An 11,624-nucleotide genomic window follows, 5' to 3' on the forward strand; every position below is an offset into this window, starting at 1 on the left:
AGTAGTCCCCCTGCAAATAACGTGCTGAAGGAAAAGATTTTGGGGAGCGTCTTTGTGGTCTCTTACCCCCTCCCCAGAAGTGAGCAATTGTGGCTTCCGAGTATGGATCCCCTTCATTCCCAAAAGACTTGTACCAGCGGAGGAGGGCTGGCGCTGCAAAACATCTTCTCTCTCCAACAGCAAGATCAAGATGGCTGTGTATATTTGAGAGCAGCTTTGTCCCTGGTAATCGCCATGTCCTGAGTTACGAGTGGGGGATGGAGGGACAAATGGCGTCCACTTTGTAGATCGGCTAGGCAAGGACCGCTGGTAAGCTTTGGGGGAAGCCAGTCAACTTTCCCGGACTGTCTGCCAGCTTTTGCACTGTGGGTCTGTGGGGATAGTCACAGACCGGGCGATCTCACTGCTCACAATCTCAGATGCCGCCAGGGATCCTCACGGTACTGCATCAGCAGAGTTAAGCACGTTGCCCTCACCAGTGTCGGTTAGCACTAAAGATGACCCTACATTCGCTTGGTCAAATAGGTTAGGTGCCGGCTCGATTGTGATCTCGCCCTGGGGTATGACTCGTTCTGGGTCCAGCTCTTTTTCATATGCTGGGATTCCTAGAAGTATAGATACATCGCTGTGAGGTGCTGTCATTGGCAGCGAGCTGTTACGGTGCTCCGTTATTGATTCAGACCATCTCACAGTTTGATCTATGTGTTTATGGCTTGTAGCTTGGAGTAAGTTGCATAGCGCAAGTTCTAAACTTTTATAATGGTTTTCTATAAGTTGTGTAACTTTGATTTCCCACTTGTTCAAGGCCTCCATGTTCAGATATTTAAGGCGGCACAGACAGCAGTGCAAGTATTTTGTTACGCTCCAGATCCTTTACAGGAACCTCTTCTGTATCTGAACTTGCTTCGTAGATGCAGAAGTGTGTGAAAATGGCTTCCAATCTTTGAGAAGAAGTTTGTCACATAGCTGACTCAACAAACATAGGCATGAACTCTGTCGAAGTTTCCACTCTTAGAGTATAGCTGTTAACAGTAAAATATATCTGCTTCTGGGTAGGAAGTATTGAAAATTTACTATTAAAAATCTCATATAAATAATGTCTGGCTCAGAGAGCCGCATTGAGTGTAGGCTCCGCCCCCCCAGGTACTTCTTTTATTCCTTCTTCAAGGTTTAAAAATTGTATCCTTTACCAGCAAAATCTATAGAGTTTTGGGAAAAGATCCCCAAAGTTGATGGGGCTATTTCTACTCTTTCTAAACGTACCACTATTCCTATGGAGGATAGTACTTCCTTTAAGGATCCTTTAGATAGGAAGCTTGAATCTTATCTAAGGAAGGCCTATTTATATTCAGGTCATCTTCTTAGACCTGCAATTTCTTTGGCTGATGTTGCAGCTGCATCAACTTTCTGGTTGGAGAATTTAGCGTAACAGGAATTGGATTCTGTCTTATCTAGCATTATTCGCTTACTGCAATATGCTAATCATTTTATTTATGATGCTATAGTTGATATTATCAAAATTGATGTTAGATCCATGTCTTTAGCTATTTTAGCTAGAAGAGCTTTGTGGCTTAAATCCTGGAATGCTGATATGACATCTAATTCTAGATTACTATCTCTTTCTTTCCAAGGTAATAATTTATTTGGGTCCCAGTTGGATTCTATTATTTCAACTGTTAGTGATGGAAAGGGAGTTTTTCTGCCTCGGGATAAAAAACCTAAGGGTAAATTTAAGGCTTCTAACTGTTTTCGTTCCTTTCGTCAGAATAAGGAACAAAAAAGTTAAATCCTTCCACCAAGGAATCTGCCTCCAATTGGAAGCCTTCCTCAAATTGGAATAAATCCAAGCCTTTTAGAAAACCAAAGTCAGCCCCTAAGTCCGCATGAAGGTGCGGCCCTCATTCCAGCTCAGCTGGTAGGGGGCAGATTAAGGTTTTTAAAGGATATTTGGATAAAATCTGTTCAAAATCAATGGATTCAGAGCATTGTCTCTCAAGGGTATCAAATAGGATTCAGAGTAAGACCTCCTGTGAGAAGATTTTTTCTCTCACGTATCCCAGTAAATCCAGTAACAGCTCAGGCTTTCCTGAAGTGTGTTTCAGACCTGGAGTCTTCAGGGGTAATCATACCAGTTCCTCTTCTGGAACAAGGTTTGGGGTTTTATTCAAATCTATTCATTGTCCCAAAGAAGGAAAATTTATTCAGACCAGTTCTGGATCTGAAAATTTTGAATCGTTATGTAAGAGTACCAACTTTCAAGATGGTGACTATAAGGACTATTCTGCCTTTTGTTCAGCAAGGACATTATATGTCCACAATAGACTTGCAGGATGCATACCTTCATATTCCGATTCATCCAGAACATTATCAGTTTCTGAGATTCTTTTTTCTAGACAAGCATTACCAATTTGTTGCTCTTCCATTTGGCCTAGCAACAGCTCCAAGAATATTTTCAAAGGTTCTGGGTGCCCTACTCTCTGTAATCAGAGAACAGGGTATTGCGGTGTTTCCTTATTTGGACAATATCTTGGAACTAGCTCAGTCTTTACGTTCTGCAGAATCTCACACAAATCAACTAGTGTTGTTTCTTCGTAAACATGGTTGGAGGATCAATTTACCAAAGAGTTTCTTGATTCCTCAGACAAGGGTCACCTTTTTAGGCTTCCAAATAGATTCAGTGTCCATGACTCTGTCTCTAACAGACAAGAGATGTTTAAAATTGGTTGCAGCCTGCCCGCACCTTCAGTCTCAGTCATTCCCTTCAGTGGCTATGTGCATGGAAGTTTTAGGTCTCATGACTGCAGCATAGGACTCGATCCCCTTTGCTCGTTTTCACATGAGACCTCTACAGCTTTGTATGCTGAATAAATGGTGCAGGGATTATACAAAGATATCACAATTAATATACTTAAATCCCAATGTACGACACTCTCTGACATGGTGGATAGATCACCATTGTTTAGTTCAAGGAGCTTCTTTTGTTCGGCCAACCTGGACTGTGATCACAATAGATGCAAGTCTCTCAGGTTGGGGAGCTGTTTGGGGATCTCTGACAGCACAAGGGGTTTGGAAATCTCAAGAGGCGAGATTACCATTAAATATTTTAGAACTCCGTGCAATTCTCAGAGCTCTTCAGTTTTGGCCTCTGTTAAAGAGAGAACTGTTCATTGTTTTCAAACAGACAATATCACAACAGTGGCATATGTCAATCATCAGGGTGGGTCTCACAGTCCCCAAGCTATGAAATAAGTATCTTGAATACTTGGCGGAATCCTGCTCCTGTCTAATCTCTGCGGTGGGAAGCGGATTATATCAGCCGCCAGACTTTACATCCAGGGGAGTGGTCTCTCCATCCAGATGTGTTTTCTCAGATTGTTCAGATGTGGGGTCTTCCAGAGATAGATCTCATGGCCTCTCATCTAAACAAGAAACTTCCCAGATACCTGTCTAGGTCCAGGGATGTTCAGGCGGAATCAGTGGATGCACTAACACTTCCTTGGTGTTATCATCCTGCTTACATCTTCCCGCCTCTAGTTCTCCTTCCAAGAGTGATCTCCAAAATCATCATGGAACAGTCTTTTGTGTTGCTGGTGGCTCCAGCATGGCCACACAGGTTTTGGTATGCAGATCTGGTTCGGATGTCCAGTTGCCTGCCTTGGCCACTTCCGTTACGGCCGAACCTACTATCTCAAGGTCCGTTTTTCCATCAGGATCTCAATTCATTAAATTTGAAGGTATGGAAATTGAACGCTTAGTTCTAAGTCATAGAGGTTTCTCTGACTCAGTGATTAACACTATGTTACAAGCTCGTAAATCTGTCTCTAGAAAGATTTATTATAGAGTTTGGAAGACTTCCATTTCATGGTGTTCTTCTCATAAATTCTCCTGGCATTCTTTTAGAATTCGTAGAATTTTACAGTTCCTTCAGGATGGTTTGTATAAGGGTTTGTCTGCAAGTTCCTTGAAAGGTCAAATCTCTGCTCTTTCTGTTTGATTTCACAGAAAGATTGCTATACTTCCTGATATTCACTGTTTTGTACAGGCTTTAGTTCATATTAAGCCTGTCATTAAATCAATTTCTCCTCCTTGGAGTCTTAATTTGGTTCTGAAGGCTTTACAGGCTCCTCCATTTGAGCCTATGCATTCTTTGGACATTAAACTACTTTCTTGGAAAGTGTTGTTCCTCTTGGCTATCTCTTCTGCTAGAAGAGTTTCTGAGCTATCTGCTCTTTCTTGTGAGTCTCCTTTTCTGATTTTTCATCAGGATAAGGCAGTTATGCGGACTTCTTTTCAATTTTTACCTAAGGTTGTGAATTCTAACAACATTAGTAGAGAAATTGTTGTCCCTTCCTTATGTCCTAATCCTAAGAATTCTTTGTAGAGATCCTTACATTCTTTGGATGTGGTAAGAGCTTTGAAATATTATGTGGAAGCTACAAAAGATTTCAGGAAGACTTCAAGTCTATTTGTTTTATTTTCTGGTCCTAGGAAAGGTCAGAAGGCTTCTGCTATTTTCTTGGCTTCTTGGTTGAAACTTTTTATTCATCAAGCTTATTTGGAGTCGGGTCAGGCCCCGCCTCAAATAATTACTGCTCATTCTACTAGATCAGTCTCCACTTCGTGGGCCTTTAAGAATGAAGCTTCAGTTGATCAGATTTGCAAAGCGGCGACTTGGTCCTCTTTGCATACATTTACTAAATTCTACTGTTTTGATGTATTTGCTTCTTCGGAAGCAGTTTTTGGTAGAAAAGTTCTCCAGGCAGCTTTTTCAGTTTGATTCTTCTGCTTTGATTTAAGTTTTTTTCTTTCAAAAATGAAAATAAACTTATTTTTTTGGCTTGTGGATTAATTTTTCAGTGAAATATGGCTGTTTTTATTTTTATTCCCTCCCTCTCTAGTGACTCTTAAGTGGAAGACTCCATATCTTGGGTATTGATATCCCATATGTCACTAGCTCATGGACTCTTGCCAATTACATGAAAGAAAACATAATTTATGTAAGAACTTACCTGATAAATTCATTTCTTTCATATTGGCAAGAGTCCATGAGGCCCACCCTTTTTATGGTGGTTATGATTTTTTGTATAAAGCACAATTATTTCCAAATTTCCTTTGTTGATGCTTTCTACTCCTTTCTTTATCACCCCACTGCTTGGCTATTCGTTAAACTGAATTGTGGATGTGGTGAGGGGTGTATTTATAGACATTTTGAGGTTTTGGAAACTTTGCCCCTCCTGGTAGGATTGTATATCCCATATGTCACTAGCTCATGGACTCTTGCCAATATGAAAGAAATGAATTTAACAGGTAAGTTTTTACATAAATTATGTTTTTTTCTTTTTAATGCTACAGCAGCTTCCCCCACCTAGAGATCCTCTATTCACACGTCAGCAATGACTAATCCTGCTTCCTCCAATCACAGCTTTCCCCCAGGGTAGTCATTGCCTGAGGCCATGCTGTGATTGGAGGAAGCCAGATTAGTTATTGCTGACGTGTGAATAGAGGCTCTCTAGGTGGGGGTAGCTGCTGTAGCAGTGAAAAGAAAAAAAGGTAATTTTTTTAACAAAATGGCTGCTTTGTAAACTTTGATGAATGAAAGTGCCCCTGTTTATAATAGTATTTTTAAAAAACGTGCTTTCATTCACCAAAGTTTACCTTCATTTTAATAGAAAGATTGCTAAGCTTCCTGATATTCACTGTTTTGTTCAGGCTTTGATTCTTATCTAGCCTGTTATTTAATCAGTTTCTCCTCCTTGGAGTCTCAATTTGCAAATATCTGATTTTTCTATCAAGATAAAGCTGTTTTGCTGACTTTTTTTTGTTACTTCCTTGTGTCCTAATCCTAAGAATACTCTTGAAAGGTCTTTACATTCTTTGGATGTGGTAAGAGCTTTGAAATATTATGTTGAGACTACTAAAGATTTCAGAAAGACTTCTAGTCTATTTTTTTTTTTTTTTTTTTCTGGTTCCAGAAAAAGTCAGAAAGTTTCTGCCATTTCCTTGGCATCTTTGTTGAAGCTTTTGATTAACAAAGCCTATTTGGAGGTGGTGCAGTCTCCGCCTCAGCGTATTACAGCTCATTCTACTAGATTAGTCGCCACATCTTGGGCTTTGAAGAATGAAGCTTCAGTTAATCAAATTTGCAAAGCAGCAACTTGGTCTAATTTGCATACATTTACTAAATTTTACCATTTTGTTGTGTTTGCTTCTTCGGAAGCAGCCTTTAGTAGAAAGGTTCTTCAGGTAGCTGTCTGTTTGATTCTAGTGCTTATGATTTGAGTTTTTTAAAAAAAATGTAAGAAAACTTAATTATGTTTTGGATTTAATTTCTCAGTGAAAATATCTGTTTTTATTTTATCCCTCCCTCTCTAGTGACTTGTGAACTTCCACATCTTGGGTATTATATCCCATACGTCACTAGCTCATGGACTCTTGCCACTTACATGAAAGAAAACATAATTTATATAAGAACTTACTTGATAAATTAATTTCTTTCATTGTGGCAAGAGTCCATGAGACCCACCCAATATTTTTTGGGGTCATGATTTTTTTTTTATATGTAAAGCACTTTATTTATCCTGTTCCTCTTTTTTATGCTTTTTACACCTCACTTACATGGCTATATGTTAAACTGATGTATGAGTGAGGTGGGAGGTGTATGTATAGGCATTTGAGGTTTGGGAAACTTTGCTCCCTTCTGGTAGGAATGTATATCCTATACCTCACTATCTCATGGACTCTTGCCACTATGAAAGAAATTAATTTATCAGGAAAGTTCTTACATAAATTATGTTTTTCTACATCAGAAAAACTGATGAGGCATAGATAATGCAATCCTTACCCAAAGTATTCATTTGCATTATAACAAATAAAATCTGACACACACACAAAACATGTTTTGTACTTTTTGTAGGTTTCAGTTGTTCAGATTTTTAGGGCTGCTACATAATCTGCATGCTTTTATAGATTTATTGTTTTTGTCTCAGTGGAGGCATCTCTTGGGAGAAGGATTTTACAAGAAAGGGGTGCCTAATATTAGGACTGCCTTCTCTACTTTCCCTCCCTAACATTCGTGTACTCCTCAGCTTGGCTATTTATTTCCCATAGGTTATGAATGTTTTAGAGGACCCTCACTGCCATTAGAAGGAAAATAAAATGTATGCTTACCTGATAAATGAATTTCCTTCTTGGCAGTGAGGGTCCAAAAACCCGCCCTGATCTTGTGTAGTGGTGGCAGTACTGGCACCTTTATACCTCCTTTGTCTCTCTACTTCCTTATCCTCGTCTTGAGCCACTGAGAGGGTAGGGGAAGTGGGAGGGATATTTCAATGTTCTGTTTGGGGTGTCTTTGCCTCTTCCTGATGGCCAGGTGAAGTTTTTCCCATAGGTTATGAATGTTTACGTGGACCCTCACTGCCAAGAAGGAAATTAATTTTAACAGGTAAGCATGAATTTTATTTTCACTAGGCCCATCTAGAGGTCTCATGGTAATTTCACTAATTTCTTTTTCTAAACTAGTAAAAGTGAAAAAAGTTTTAACTATTCTCCCCGCCTGATCATATATATGCTTGAGTTGAATCCCAATAACCTGTTGGCATAGGGACCCATGGTATTTTCAAGCAATTCTGTCTATTCCTGCATGTTCATTCCTACATCTAAGGCTTTTTCAGCCCACTTGTGAAACCAATATGAAAAGTTATTAAAGCGGTTAGTGCCCCAACATTTCTGAAAAATGTCTTAATCTGCTACAGACATTGGCCTGGTTTGCTTTGAAAAGGTAGGAACTTCAAGGCTGTTAAAATTCTCAGACATTATAACACGAGCAATTGGAAGTAGCATTTTATCTTGTCTTATCACTTGTTTTAGCTCTCTCCTTTGTGATCGCTGTACTGTCTATTATATGATTATGGCGTAGACAACATCTGGTGGTCGTTTATTGCAATTGAGGTTTAGTTCCTCTAAGTGATGAAACAGGAAGTGTTCTGCCTTTGTTAAAGGGCCATTATACACCAAATTTTTATTTGCATAAATGTTTTGTAGATCATCCATTTATATAGCCCATCTGGGAGTGTTTTTGTAACAATGTATAGTTTTGCTTATTTTTTAATAACGTTGTGCAGATTTTCAGACTCCTAATTAAGCCCCTCTGTGTCAGAAGTAGACACGCTTTTCAAGTCTACTGCTGGCTTCTGTTTGTATAATCTGTCTTTTTTAATATGCGGGGGGATGTCTGCAATTTAGACACTTTCCCTGGGTGTTCCTGCTTATCTAATCAACAGTGCGAAACGTTGAGCTTCTAAGTTAGTTTTTTAAAGGTTTTATACAGTATCTGTGCATATTATTCTTTATAGTAGTGTCTATTACATGCAGTTATATGGAAATTGGTGTATACTGTCCCTTTAATAAAGTTCACAACTTGTTAATGAAAAAACTTTACTTTGCAGAAGTCATCTTAGCTTTAAGAAGCATACAAATCAAGCTCTTCATATTTTGCCTTTAGATACACATATGCCTGTAAACTATTTTGTTTAACAAGAGTTCATTATACATTTGAATTGCACTGCTATTTCTGCTGTAATGTTTAAATATAAGCTTTCTGTATTAGAAGTATGTATTATTGTATGTATCTGCAAGCACCACCTGTAAGTGTATATTGTAATTTCAATTTATCTGATTGTATTGCAATTTTACAGAACTATTCACAGAAGTATATTCAGTTTGCAATAAACACAAGGTTGCACTTTCCTGTATAAATAGCACCTTAGTTTATGTGTGTACTATGTCTATGAGTAAGCGCTTGTAGGGGGGCGCAAAACGCGTCAGACACACGCCATTGTCTCCTACACTGTGCATGTCTGTTAGTCTATTTGTGTATTTTGCCTCAACTGCTGTATTGGAATTCTTTTGTTTTCAATCCAATAAAGAGGCTTTTATTTGCAAAGAGTCGTTGCAGCTCCTGCTTCCCTTTACCCTCACAAGGTTATTTCTGTCTGTTTTGTTAACTAGCTATCAGTTAGTGAGGACAGTATAGTAAAAAGGCATGCGTATACAGGGAAGATACAGGAGCTGCATTGTAAAGTGAAAAGCAATAAAAAGCATGTGTATAACAGGCAAATATACAAAGGCTGTATTTTAAAGTAAAAAGCAGTATATAGGAAAGCAAAGATACAAGACCTGCAATTTAAAGTTAAAGGCAGTAAAAATCAGCTGTACAAGAACTGCATTTAAAATATTGCGCTACTTTAACCTGATCACTATGAACCAAGATAAGAGTGTTCATATGACTTAGCAAACTTTAGAGACCAGATCCTATGCCTCTGGCTCCAAATATTCAATGCGCTCCTGCAGATCATCAGCCAGTTCTGCAGCACTCAGAACCAGAGCAAAGGCACAAGCAGCTCAAGTGGAAGTTTCTTATGCTGAAAAAGAAGCAAACATGATAAAGCGGAAAACAGCTCTGGAAGTAGCAGAGGCAGCAAGGCATAAAGCAGAGTTAGAAGCTAATATGCATGTGCTAAAGATTCAAAGGGCAGCAGTTGCAGCATCTGCAGAAGCAGCAGTCTTTGAAGCAGCAGCTGAACTGGAAGAGGAACCACTTCAAGATTTTGCAGAAATAATTGCTCATGATTCAGTACAAAGAACTTGTGAAGTATGTACAGAACCATGCTCAGGACCAAAACAGAGTATACTTCTATCCAACCTATGTCCAAAACGATACCACAGTTTCCTGACTCAACATATTTACACAGTCCCCTCCAAATATTCCTGAGTTGCACCCTCCTTCACCCACTGACACTGCAAATGTCTCAACATCAAGGTTGTGCTTTCAAGAAAGCAGAGGCTATGCTGATCCACGTCATCCATTACATTATATGGATTCTCACGTATCCCCTTTCAGAGATAGTTCATTAGGAACTTAAGAGACACTGACTTAACATAATCGACCAGAGAAATACATATGTATCAATATATATGTATATATTCATATACATAGAAATCTTTAGGTTAATAAACACTCTCACCAAACTGGTCAGGTAGGAACCAGGGTACAAAAATAGGAATAATAGACTAGTAAGAAATAAGCACTCGCTGGTTTTGTAAAAATAAATTGAGGTATTCACCCTTCCTCAGACAAATATAAAGTAAACAGTGAAAGTATTTATACAGATACAAAGTCAAAACCCCCTCCCCTCATTAGTGCAACAAATCACATACAAAGCCACCTGATTAGTGGATAAGAACCCACCCTAAATCACATTCAGGTGTGTAATATCAATTAATTAATACAGAGTCCCAAAACCTATGTAAACAAGTGAAATTATTAGCATCATATACTGTCAGGGTTGACTCCTGTGCCTTTAAGGCAAGGTTATTTATTCCTGCTCCCCCCCCCCAGCTGCCGATTAATGGTTAGTTTACCTGACTCTCATGAGAGAAGAAGCAAACACTGAACCTCTTGGCTAAAGTTACTAAAGTGATTCCTACTAATACCAGTCTCATCATACGGTATTGAAGTCTTAAAGGAAACCATACTAAGACCCCAACTCGATTATAAGCATCCAGACTCTGGTCTAAAAGGACAGTACCGCAGTAAATCCCACTATCTACAAACCTCCTGAACCAGTTGTGTTATCGGACACATATGCAAGCTAAAAGTGCTCCAGTTCCTACCTTCGCTTGTTCGCGGGTGAGACCCGCTCTCAACACTCACTGAACTGACTTACGCTGTGGATTGCATGTCAGCTTATGCTCAGCTGCTATTGGTTCTGCCTTATACACCTCCCGGTCCGCATACACTGAAGGGAATCAGACGCGGTCGAGACAATTCACACGCTGACGGCCTGTCAGCACTTACACACGCTGATCGGATTCCTCCTCCGCTGCAAGACCCGCTCTGCTGCTGCAGCTCTGACACGTCTCCCCTTAAGAGGTAATAAGAAGTAACTACGGTTACACTGCCTGTCACTTGTACCCTTGGAACTCACAGGAGTATACCAACATTGTTACCAAGACTTATTAAACACTTAGAGACTTGCTACTTAAACAGTGTTGCATCTAAAAGACTTACAGTTTAAACTTGCCAACTCCTCAATTGGCTCAAACTGCAACTTCTTCCAAGATTATAACAGGAGCTCTCTATCTCTCCTGTAACCAAGAAACAAGTTCAAACCCAATAGTTTATAGTTTACACTCTCTACAGTTAGTCTGCAGTTGTGATCCTTCTACTATATTCACAGGATTAAGTAGCACCTGACATATTAATCGGCCATAATCATGGATCCAGCAGACCTACCCACGGTTGTCTATAACCTGTCACAGAGGGTTGACCAACTCTCCCAAGGGCTGAGAGAACTACAGATTCAAAACGATAGCCTCAGAGCTGCAGTTAGGGAGAACACACCTGAACCACAGGTATCTCTGCCTGAAAGATTCACAGGAGACAGAAAGCTCTTTAGGCAATTCAAAAATGCCTGTTATTTGCTGTTTCAGATGAAACCTAGGACGTACAGTACTGAAAGACTAAAGGTCATGACGGTTATCTCCTTTCTCACTGGAGAACCCAGGGCTGATACTTTCCTAGAGAATGAAGACCCTATACTAGGATCACTTACTGATTTCTTCAC

This window comes from Bombina bombina, chromosome 9 (assembly GCF_027579735.1).
Source record: "Bombina bombina isolate aBomBom1 chromosome 9, aBomBom1.pri, whole genome shotgun sequence".
NCBI classification, from domain to species: domain Eukaryota; kingdom Metazoa; phylum Chordata; class Amphibia; order Anura; family Bombinatoridae; genus Bombina; species Bombina bombina.